Genomic DNA, 12,797 nt, shown 5'->3' with positions numbered 1-12,797 from the left:
TTTTACATTGGTTTAGACGTAGTCTAGTTTGTATATAAATGTCTATGTGGGAAATACAAAGAATGTGATTCACGACTAGCTGTCACTATAGTCCAAAGTGACTAGTCATGTGTAAATCCACATTCTAGCATCCTGTGCAGTATCGATGTAATGAAATCAGAAACAAGAATTTTAGAACCACCTATTTGACGTATTTCTGTTCAAGCTAATTATCTTGTAAATTCCTATTTCTCTGACCGGGCTAAAGAGGTTTTGTGGGTGGGAATGGGTACCGGAAACTGAATTTAAAATAATTCTACACTTGTTCAACTGGAAAATAGAGAAGGCATAATTTTGTTGTATTGTTACTTGAAAAAGCTTTTACCTTGCTCACAGACCAAACATTTTCCATTTTCCACAGTGGTTTTAAAGAACTCTACAAATAGAAACTCTAGCACTGATCCCTGTCTCACTGCTAGCGGCTTTTGTATCAGTTATTTCTTACTAACATCAGTAGAGCTATTTCTGATCTACAATGACAGAAGAACAGAATCTGCCCTCTACAGCCACAGTCACACACAGTACCTAAGGAATGAATTCTGCTCTCTCTGTGTAATAAACTCAGATTAGAGTTAGACTTCCAAATTACAGGAATTTTTTTTTACAACATTTTGCAATTCCTGCAAACTGTTCTGTGGTGGTGGATCAGGGCAGCTCTTTTCTTTCTTGTCTCTCATCTCCTTCTCACTCTGTACAGGGTTGAGCTCCAACAGCTCCTCGGAGTAAGGACTGACACCCAAGTGTTCGTGTGTGTTCCCAGAATGCCCGACACAGCTGAGCTCTCAAGAGGAACGCAAGGAATGCAGGTTGATTCCTCTTTAGATGCTTTCTGTGGGGTGCCCTAGAGAAAAAAACTTTTTATTAGCTACAGCCAGTTTGATTAAAATATGGCTAAAGAGGTATTCTGGCAATTTTGCTTTTGTTTCTACGTAACTTGGAAAAAAAATGGAAGAAAAGCAATGTTTTGCTAAATTGCATGACCTCATGGGCCATATTTCATGTTCTTCATTGAAATGTGGTTAAAATAATCCTGTATTTAACCAGTTCCAAACCTTTAAACAGCAACATTTTTTTGTATGTCAACTTAAAGGACAAGCTATTTTTTTTCCTTTGGCTATATTCATCATAGTTACATATACAAAACATTCATCATTAATTAATATTAGCACTCTAATTCATAAAAAACAATTACGGCATTTAGAGTTTTTAGAGGGACTGTTATTGCTGCCTTGGCCCTTTTCAAAAATATACTCCCCAAAGGACAAAACGTGATGCATTAATATGTATGTATTATTACTTTTTTCTAGCTCTAAGACTGCTGATGTCTGTGAATATGGAAGCATTTATAGATTATAGACAGTCTGTTAGTTGACTTGCACTTCTAAGTGCAGTATTTTCTAAAACCTAAAAAGCTGTATTAATTATCCTCTGTATGTAGTACAGCGTGTAATATTTTTCCTTCTGGAGATTTCACATTTTCTGTGATCTTGCAATAGCAATACTTGAAGTTGTTAGGTTATTTAGAATAACTGGCGATGTTGGGATAAAAATTTCTGGTCTGTTTATTGCACAAATTAATACAAATAATTCATCTTGTATCAGTCTAGCCTTTAAGCAGATTTCTTACTTTTCTAGAATCCAACAGTTCTGACATGATACACTCCAGCAGAAGGAATTTACCCTCTTGTTGCATTTAAAGGTAAGGGCAGAATCTTTACAAAGGCCTATAAAAGGAAAAATGAAACTAATTCAATGATGTGTAACTCCCAACCTAAAATGTTTTTTTTTTTTCTGTTTTTCACCTTATTCAGCCTTATTCCAAAATATCTCATGCCCTAGCACTTTAATGGGGTTGGTAGAAAAGGTTTGTTACCTGGGTCTGGAACTGCAGGGACATGATTGGCTCCTTTTAAATGAATTAAGTGTAGTCAGTTTGCTTTTTATAAATGAAATAAAAGTACTACTTAAAATTTTTCAATTCTTCTCCATGATCAGTCTATTGTCACACGCATTTGGCATTCATTATATGTTAGCCCCAGGCGCCTCCAGTCTTGTACTCAGGCCAGCAGTAATTTGGTTTATAGAGATCATATGGCAGGGAAACAGACCTTGAAAGACAGAACTCTAAGAAGCATATTTGATGAATTTCCTATGATTTGAGCCTGGGTTTATTCTTTCCTGTTGTGGAGCAGACACCCTTCAGCACACGCGCTGAGGCCCGATGCGCCCGAGCAAGGGGCCAATTAAATGACAATGTGCGCACTGTTTTTCGCACATCTCGGGTTGCATTTCCTATCAGAGAAAGGGAGGGGATGGCGAGAGGGGAGGAGAGGGCAGAAAAGGGGGGGGCTTGTAAAGGATCCAAATATGGGCAGGAAAGCAAACACAGTGAGGGCTGCCTTTGTCATTAACAACTGATTTAACCACAAATGCTGGAAAAAAGTATGCCACAGCTTCTAGAGGCAGTGGTGTAGCCAGGTCAGCATGTCTCCTGTCTGCCCTCCTTTTCTGCAAGGCTGGCGTCCTCGTGCAGCAGCCCACTGAAGTAGCAGCTGCCTATCCCATTTACACAGATGAGCCCTGTTCCTTACTAGAGTGTGCCTTACAGGCCACAGAAGTGGCAAGACTGGATCTCAGAGCTTTGTGTAGCCTGCTGCTTGCTTGCTGATAGCTCTCCTCTTGACCTGCATGCTGGACTCCCTTCTGGCTGCAGAGTCTGTGATGTGACTTAATGCTCTTAATGCTTAATACTGCAGCAGGTTTTTCATGCAAGTTACTGAATGTCAAATTAAGCCTCAGCTAAGGGGAACTAAGCTGGTGAGGATTTTAATACCCTTTCCTACGTTCAGTAACACCTGGATCACTGGCACTGATGCGATGCCATAGGTGGGAAAGGACTCTCTGATGAGTGACCAGATTGATACGTAGCCCTGAACAGGCAGTTACACTGCTTCCTCGCAGATGCCTGCCTGTGGTGGGCCTTTACACCCAAGTATTAGCATACAGGAGAAGTTTTCTCTGGCGTTTATTTCGTTTTTAAGGTCCTAATTTCTTTGATAATGTCCAGAGACTGTTCAGGTTCATTTGGGGTTCTTTTTTTTTTGGACTGATTTTAATTCCTCTTCCCCATCTCACTTCTCCTTTCCTCTCTCTTCCCCGTCTGTTCTCCCTACCCCCAGTTTTTCCTAGTGGTTTATAAACGCCACTTTTCATTAATGTGACCAAAATGTCATCAAGTAGTTTAATGCCCTTTAATGTCCTTGTATCGTTTACGTTTTTTGAACAGTGTGGAAATGAATCCCATCTGTGGGTTTGCTAACATCAAAAAAGTTTGACAGGCTATTTAGACGTGCTACTTCACATTGCATTAGCATGTACAATGTCAGGGAGGCAGGAGGCAGAGTGAGGCCATACTGCGCCACCTCCCTCTTGACCCCTCCTATAACCGCTCTGGAAGCGACAGATCACTTACCTCAGAAAATCAAAGTCAATTGTGAAGTATCTCGGCCTGGACAGGAGCCCAGAGGCCCCAGGAAAAGTGTGAAGCCTAAATAAAAAAAGAAGAAATGTTTCCATTAAAAAAAAAAATCAAACCCATCCTTTCTTCCTCACAACATCAGTTAGGCAAACAGGCTTTTCTGATGTTGTCTGTTTGTTTGTGACTGGAATTTTTGTCTTCCTCATGGATGCTTAAACCCTTACCAGGACATCTAGTCACATTTCTGAGTTTGGTGCATTGTTTTGTTCTTATACAGACCAACCAAAAATGTTGTTTCTAAATCAGCAATGTTAGACTATATATATCTGAAGATAAAGTGCAATTAAAACAGACGTATATTGCCCCTAAAACAGCTGATACCGCGCCATCTCAGCAGGTCCCTCTTTCACTAAGGCCTGTCTCAGCCAGTGGAAAGGCTTGAAATGCCTTTATTTTCAGCACAGACTTTTTGAGGTGAGGTTTAAAACTTACATGCAGCCACCCCACTTACTTGTTATTCATCTTGCTGTGTAGTTCCCCATGTAAGTTAATACATAATAGGAAAGTATAATTTTCTATCTTTTAATCTATATTTGTATTAATGTCTCATAAATGAGGCTTATGAATTTAACTTATTCTTTGATGATGTATGTGATGAGCGTATTTTAAATTTCTCTGGCTTTGTGCTATGAGAATGATGTGGCCCCTTTTTAAGGCATTTACTGTGGGGAGGGGAGGAGTAAAAAAAGAAAAAAAAAAGGCTTTTTATTTCAGGAAAACAAAAGCTTCTATTTATCTTAAGACACAGGAAATATCAGAGAGTGCATTTTAATTGTTAATCATAATAGATATATAGCTAATAATTTCTACCTCTGAGTGCACTAGGATTTACTTGCCAGTTTTTTGAACCCTCCTCCCTATTGCATTTGCATATACAAATATAATTTAAGTAGAAATGTAACTAACATTGTAGAGTAGCACTGAGTTTTCAAAGTCACGGTAATTTTTATAAGCATAAAATAAAAATACCTTTAAGGCAATTACTGCAAGTGCATGAGTCCTATGGTCTTTTAAGAACTAGGTTATGTGAGTAACATGTAATTCTATTGTTATTTGTGTCACACAAAGAGTAAAACACCAAATAAAAGAGCAATAAATAATGAACCTTATTTTACTCTTAAACTGGTAGCATCAGGGTAATTCTGCTAAAGGCAGGGTGAAGTGGGTACCATTTCATGCTCTGATTCAAGCACTATTTACAGAGTCAGGTTCCTAATACTGAGAAGGAGACAATCAAGGTTGTATTTAAATTCAGTTAGTGAACACATGCATTACAAATGCAATTTTAGTTCTTTGAATCTGTGGTCTTCATGCTAAGAGTAAGCAGAAAAGACAGCTACTATATTTTTTGTAAGAACTTCAGGCAAAACAAGCACATGGATTTTCCTTAAACATCTGGTAGGAGAAAAGGAAACAAACTATTTTAGAAACAGTTCCCAGTAGCAAAATCCAATCCTTTCACTAACAGTGACTCACCTTCTCTTGCCTTTTTGAAATCTGAAACATAGCTTCAAGGCTATATAAACCAGGTAGTCACAAAACTGTAGCTTCAGAAGAATGCAATAAGGCTTCCCTATAAAATCAGTAGTACTTATAGAGAAATTCTGGGTATGCTATAAGCAATAGATTTTGTATTTTTTACAACTCCTCCCAAATGTGTAGACAGCAGGTAGATTCCTCTGGAAAAAAACATCAGACCATGAAGAAACCTCAAAAATTACCACTGGGCCAAAAAATTAGACAAAGCTTCAGTGTAAGGGTTTAATCCTAGGTGAATTGTTCCCAATTGCTGTTAGAAGCCGTGAAGTCCTCACATCTCTCCAAACATGTGCTTCAGGGATTTTGAAATCATTTAGCTGGGCCCTTACAGCTAGACAGAGCAAAGAATACAAGAGCTGGTATTGGGTGCTGCTCACTGGAAACCTTTTCCATTATCATACTGGATCTCTCTCACAGTTGTCTTGCTTTCTGTCGGTAATTACCCTGCTGCTAGTGGGTATAAATTTTGGTTGGGTTGGGTTACCTGGAGCTTTAGAGACATTAATGTTCATTAAAACGTAAGACCAGAAGGGACCTTAAATATGTCATTTAATATGAACTAGGTAACAAATCCAGCCTCTAAGCTGGATTGAATATACCTAAAATGACTGTCTAAAAATCCTGCAGACCTGGAGATGCCACAGTGTTCCTAGTTATCCAGGTACTAACCTGCCCTCACCACTGGAAGGCTGTAGGCCCTCATGCCCAACCTGTCTCTCTCTTCTGATGCAGTTTAAGTCTATTGTTTTTGTCCTACCCAGAGTGGACAAGGAGAATAACTTATTTTATTCTCTACTTAGAGCTCTATGTATTTAGAGACTGCATTTTTATATCCCCTGAAGTCTTTAAAGACTAACCAATCCTAGTTCTTCTAATCTTTGAATTTCAGAGATCATGTTTTCCAGATTATTTTTGCTATTCTCCAATAGACCAAATGTAGGCTGCCCAGATTTCTATTCAAAAGTAATGTCCAAACCAGACCATGGCCATACCAGAGTCAAGTGCAAAGAATACATACGTTTCTTTCTGATGATACTTCCGTTTATGCTTACCCCGGTGTACTCTTCCCCACCACCACCCCAAAACAGTGATATTGCTGACTAATGATCTACATCCATCCCTTTGGATAGCTTTTGGCAAAACTGCTATCTCTTGATTTTTTTTTTTTTTTTTTTGTAGCGAGTTTAGAACACTGGGCATTCCCCATCAAGAGCAGTTGTTATGTTTTAGACCATATGTCTCTTATCAAGACGATTTTGAATCCTAGCTCTGATGTCCAGGATGCCTGCAGCCTCTCCTCCTAGTTTGACTTATTCAAGTCATCGTCTTTGCACTGTCTATGAAACTATTTTCCTGGAGTTTCTTCTGTGATTTCCTAGAAAGCTCTCTCAGAGATGCAGCACGCAGGCATCTACTTTTTAAGATAATCCTTGTACTGTATTTGGACCTTCGTAGGCAGAGCTGACACTTAAAATCTCAGACTCTACTGATAGTGAAAAGGAAAGCAGAGATGACTTCCAGTAGCTACTAAAATTTTCTGTTTATGAATTAAAAAATGATATGAAAATGAGACATTTATAAAGAAGAACATTTATGGTCCTAGAAGATCTGTAGCTTTGTGTTTCTATTTGGCTATATAAACTTGAGTTGTAATTACAGTAATTTACTATTTGGAATACACATATATGAAGACAAAAACTACTACCAAAGTTGAAAAGACCTTTCCCCCCTTGTAGAAAACTTTTGAGGAGAATGGGGGAAAAAACAAGTTTTGTTTTTAACAGTCTTAAACAGATAATACTTTTTTTTCTTTTTTTGATGAATGCACTTGCTAAGACTTTAAGTATTTTTGAGGAGAAAAAAAATTTACAGAACTTTTTTCTCATTTAAAGTCTATTAAAAATCTTCAATAGTATGGATATTAATTGACAGTAGTTTGATCTGTAGCACAAACAGCAGCAGCTTCAGAATAGTTTGTACAGGCAAGTTCATATGTATTGCATTAAGGGGCTGTTGGGGAAAGCTCTTCAAGTTCAGCAGCCCACACCTCTGAGCCACTGAGATATGGTAAATTCTGAGGCTTTGTGGCAGATGAAGGACAGGAAAACCAGTTTAAAGCCAGTGGAAAACAGTACTGAGGATAGCACAGGCAATTGAGAAGAGAATGGAAATGGCGTGCTCTCCTCAGTCTTTGTTCCTGAGAGTACAGACTGCTCATCTTTGAATCAGCTAATGTTTTTTTTGGTGGTTGCTACTAGTGCAAGCTGATTTTTACATCTATTGTCCGTACTGACCGGTCAAGAACACTGTGAGGAAACTTTCATTGACATGAAATATTCTCATCTAAATTTTTTGTTTTTGGAAACTAGCAGGCATTTATTTACAGACAAGTAGTGCTGAGGAAAAACTAATTCTATTTCACTGTCTTCGCTGCATAATGAGTGGTTTACGTAGGTCTACAGCTATCATCTCCATTTTGTGCTTGCTTGCCAGTTTATTTATTTATTTACTGGCTACCACACCTAAGAGATGATTAATTTCATTTTCATCCAGTTATCAAAATACTCTGTTAGGTGTGAAATCTCTGTAAAGTATATAACAATCAGATTATATAAATGAATTGTAACTCTAGAATAACCAGGATTTACTATGTGGATGAAGAGGTTGGCAACTGCCAATCTGACCTTGATTTTTTTAACAATATTCTGTGACAAGACACCTTGGTTATAAAGGTGGTTAGAAGGCAGATGTGGCAGTAGTTACAAGGCACGAGGGCTTGGATGGCGTGCCAAGCAAATGCAAGTATGTTCAAGCTCTGTCAGTACTGTTTCTGCCCCCGCAACTTAATAAATAAATAAATAAATAAAAATAAAATCTTGCAGTTATTTTACAATTTTATATGTAATGTTTTAGAATGTTGTATACATGCTTCCTATTTTGATAGTTTTTGTAAAGCTAATTAACCTGTCCTGTATCCCTATCAAGACATTTGGTTGGCAAAGTTGACACTGTGACAAGTTTGAATGGTATTTGCAGTACATTTCAAAATGAAATTTCTGTAAAATAAATAAATGGTGAAGCAGGAGACAACTGGGGGTATAAAAAGAGTGGTAAAGGACAGAGAAAGAGGAACATCTCAAGTATCAAAAAAATTGCTGTGTGACTGGGTGCAGTGAACCGTGTTCTATCCCAATGAATCTGCACTAATTCAGCCTGGACTTCTGCTTTGCAACATAAGTAGTAAAGCATTTTCTGAAAAAGCTTTTGCCCTTCAGTGAGCTTAAAATAATCCACTATATCTATGGGGACATCTAATAGAATAACCTAGTTGAGATATTTCTACTTTCATGCTTAACAAGAAATGACTTTCTTTTCACTCCAGTAGTATTCTGAGGACTCATTACATTGTAATAATCTAAAAGAAGCAATGTTTAAGGGAGAATCACTCCGCCTTACTAAGATGCTAAAGCTGGCAATAAATCCAGACTTCAGAATGTGATCTATTCTGTATATGTGAGACTGCAGATATCTTACCTTTCCATGATGGAATAATTAACTTATCATATCATTATAGCAATAAAGCAACTTTCATATATTCTACATTTCATTGTATTTCTAATCTGTGCTTTAAGTCAGTTAACTGTAATGTACCCCTGTCATGACACTTGCTTGATAGAGATGGATGTTGATTTAAGCACATTTTAAAATTAAACTTCTGGCAAGTAAACCACAAAAGAAACAGGCATAAGAGGGACTATGCAGAACATCAACTCCAGTGTCTCTCCTTCACCCCTCAATCACAGATGGATACAGTAGAAAGGCCATACAACACTGACTTTGTACTCCTTGCATGGCCACAAAAAATGCTTTTTAGTGCTCTACCAAATACTTCGGACTTTCGAGTGAAAGATCAAAAGACCTTTGTGTGTGTGTGTGTGTGTGTGTGTGTGTGTGTGTGTGTGTGTGTGTGTGTGTGTGTATACATATTTAGGCACATGCACTGTGGAAAGAAAGCAGATCATAAATATCTCTGTTGTACTCAGTCTTTACAGCTGTAGAACATTTCTTCAGCAAAATTCCACAGTTTTCACAGAAAGGACCTGTACATAAAGAGAACCAGAGAAGCGTAGCATTTTAAGCTGTACTTATTTTACACAAAAACATAACACTATCTTTTCATGACTACGTAGATTTTTAGATGGCCATGAACACTGTAGAGTCATGGCTCACAGCAATACTGAATGAATGAAAAGCTATTGAAACTCAACATACATTAGTGGACTACTTACTGAAGAGATGCTTTTAGCCAAGCTAACAAAATACCTCATTCTGATGAAAGTATCAACACCTCCTACATTTTAGTATGAAGTGTTATTATTTAGGAAGTTTGACAGTATTTTGAAGGGAATCAGATTCATATTGAAATAAGTCTTGAAGTCTTTTAAAATACATTGGTGCTTATTTTGAGTTATATGCTCCAATAAAGCTGTCAACATTTTGGCTTCCCTTTTTAGCTTTAAGAATCCCTGTGAACTGATTTGAATTCATTTTGTGCTGGTGATTCTGTCTCAATCCTAGCAGGGATACTGGCCATGATTCATAACATATGCCCTTAGTTCGGGTTTCCTGTTCCTATTTGGACTTGTCAGTTTACCTGAATAGTTTTCTTTTTAATAAAATGCTATAAAAGTCACTTGATCTACTCAATTATTGATAACATTCCATGGTTAGTATTAGATTTCCTCTCTAACATACAAATGTAGTTGTAAAATTGACTATAGAAGGTGGTAATTGTGAATAAAAATGTAGTAGGCATGAAGAGCGGATCAGGGTATGCACCCCTGAAGCTCACAGCATTTGATCTGAACTGTACTGTGGGTAAAAGGTAGTATGCCTTTTCCCTTACATTCTCTGCTTAGGACCCACTGGCTATTCATCTTTTGACATAATGAATGTCAAAAACCCCAGTGACTTCAACAGAAACCAGACCCATATTTTATAAAGAAGCTAGTATGTACAGAAGAAACTTGACCAAATTCTCTATGCTTAGGTAAGGTAAAATTTCCAGTAGTGAATTGGGATTTTCTTCCTGAAAGTTAGCTGATAAACCCAAACAAAATCACAACTCTCTGCACTTTGAAGAACTGAAAGGACTTTTATCTCCTCCCTCATTTATAGATTTTTCTAATAAATAAGACTATCTCTGAAGCTCAATAATTCATTTCATTTTAGGCCGCTGCATTTCTTTTTCCATTAGATCTGTGAATATACAATACAATACAGAAGCATTTTGGTAGCCTTTCCTTTTCTGTGGTGTCTTTTTTAAGAGAGTGAAAAAGGAGGAGGCATCACTGTATTACATAATCAGAGCTGCATTATTGAAACTGTAATTTTACTAACCTTGTGCAACCAGGATGTTAACATTGCTGTAAAGATGTTCAGGGATCTACATCTCCATTGAACTGCTTGGAAAACTTTGAAATAAATACCAGGGTTTTTTCCACCCCTCTTCAGGAGCACGATGTGAGTGCTGTTACAGTGCTCGTTTTGTTTCAGTACAAGTCCTGTACTGTAAGCTTTTGGTGGCTAAGAGGTGTATTACATTCATGCAAAACAAAACTGATGAACCACTGAAAGCTGTAGCTGCTGAAATAAATTCCTGCGTGCTAAGTTTATGGGAACTATGCACTATGTACACCACAGTACATTCACTCACAGCTTTAACTTCTGAATGACTTTTCTTACTAAAGTAAGCAGCAGCAATACTGCGAGAACAGGTCCACCAGTGATGAGCAGAAAGACGTAACTTTGTTGCTGGAATTACTGATGCTAATCAGCATACATTAAACCTTGTGTGGATCAAGGAGTATTGCTTAGGCATTTATTTTCATTTAGTTCTCATTATTGGTGTAGAGGTAGTTAAAACAGGGCCTAAAGATTTGGTTTAAAAGATACCCTACTCTATTAACAGCTTTGATGTTGATGTTTGGGGCCACCAACATTAAGGATTACTCCAGAGATCTTAGACTGGCTTGCTTTGTGTTTTATGAATGGACATTATTTCCTCAGTGCTGTAAGTGCCTTATCTTCTGTTTCTATTCTTTATGTTTCTACTTACTACAACAGCTGCATTACTCAGGGAAACTGAAAAGAAGGAAGGCAAAAAGTGGTAACATCTTCCCTTCTTTGCAAACTTTATGCAAGGTAGAAAATTTTGACACCTGGCTACCAGAGCGGGAGGATGGCCATTTAAGTTTTCCTCAGGTTTGTACTGAATTGGGTAACTGTCTAGCATAAAAATGTTCATTATTTATATTAAAGTGTGTTATACTTCTCACAGCAAATCCTAGGAATGACAACAAGTGTTGGTCTTCCATTTAACACAATTGTCTTGCATGCCATTTTTTATTTCATATTCTAAAAGCAGTAAGTCCATAAAAGCCTATACACAAACCATTGGTTAAGATGTTACTGTTTAAAGAGCAGATAATTCAGACATGCAGTTCTGCGTAAGTGAAAAACTACAGATTTCAGGAAAGCCAAGGCAAGCTTAAATTTGGATTTGGATCTAGCTCCTGTTAGAAGTTCTCCTCACCGATGGACACCCACCCAAGTAACACAATCATTCTTAGTAGCACTGCCAGCCCACAAAAACAAAAAGCATTTTTGTTTTGATTATTTTTAAAGTTTAATGACAAATCCTTTCCCTTCTTCACATTAAAAAATAAAGGCTGTGCTGGAGTCCCATTAAGGGACTGCTTTAGAGCCTGGTTCTCTGAGGCACTTACGTTGTTTAAAATTTAATTTCCAGTTTGAAATTTTTATTTCAACTACTACTCACTTATAAACAAAAAATATTTCTCATAGTCTTTGGCATCTACTGTTGCAAAATCTTCTAAGCTTTTACCTGTCCCAGTGAATTCTCTACCTACTCCCAAAGGCACACTTGGTTTGGCCTCTCCTAGTTAGTGCTACAGTACTGTGGGAAAGCACTCTACTTAATGCCTTCTCATGGTGTTTTTATTAGCAACAGAATATATATGAAAAGACACAAAATGACATTCACCACAGAAAGCATTTCAAATGGTAATCAATAAAATAACATCAGAGGTAACTCTGGCGTGCATATCACACTATTCAGAAATTGGGGAAATTTCTGGCATGGATGCGAAGTTAGATTTGGCTGTAACAATACTTTGCGTATCTCCACCCCTTTTCTGGCTGCAAAGTACAATTTTCTTCAATGTATTCATAATTAGAAATTATTCGGAAAGTAAGTTTTTGGTCTGTGGCTTTTTCAATGCAAATATGTAGCCTGTACAAACTGATGTTTGAGCTGTTTTGATTAAATAAATGGGTCATGCACTATGATTCTGTTTCCTAAGTGGATGAAAAAAAATATCTTAAGTTTTAAATGTGATCAAGATACTGCTGAATTTCAGAATTTTGTGATTATAGCATTACACATAAGCACATGGGTGCCTTCAAGGCTTCCACTACTCTTAGTGTTACTTATATCAAACTCCAAATTCAACGAATAGGTGAACATTCCCATTCCTCAACAAGCTTGCTGGAGTATTCCTGAAAATCCAACAAAGGAACATGAACAAAACCAAAATAAAATTAGGAACAGTGTGTACACTACCTCTCTTCCTTTTAGACTTTACATCCTGAATGGCTA

General features: G+C 37.4%; 1 long non-coding RNA gene across 1 annotated transcript in view; it reads left to right on the top strand.

The window, feature by feature from the left end:
* LOC134141580 (uncharacterized) overlaps positions 1-12,797 on the top strand; it is a 93,561-nt gene that overhangs the window by 71,865 nt on the left and 8,899 nt on the right. The window contains exons 2-3 of the long non-coding RNA XR_009958656.1: positions 737-845; positions 1,675-1,738. This is a non-coding gene — a long non-coding RNA (uncharacterized LOC134141580). The remainder of the gene's footprint in view (positions 1-736; positions 846-1,674; positions 1,739-12,797) is intronic.

This window comes from Rhea pennata, chromosome 5 (assembly GCF_028389875.1).
Source record: "Rhea pennata isolate bPtePen1 chromosome 5, bPtePen1.pri, whole genome shotgun sequence".
Taxonomy (NCBI): Eukaryota; Metazoa; Chordata; class Aves; order Rheiformes; family Rheidae; genus Rhea; species Rhea pennata.
Note: the sequence above shows the minus strand (reverse complement) of the source record. Positions and strands in the feature narration are given on the sequence as shown.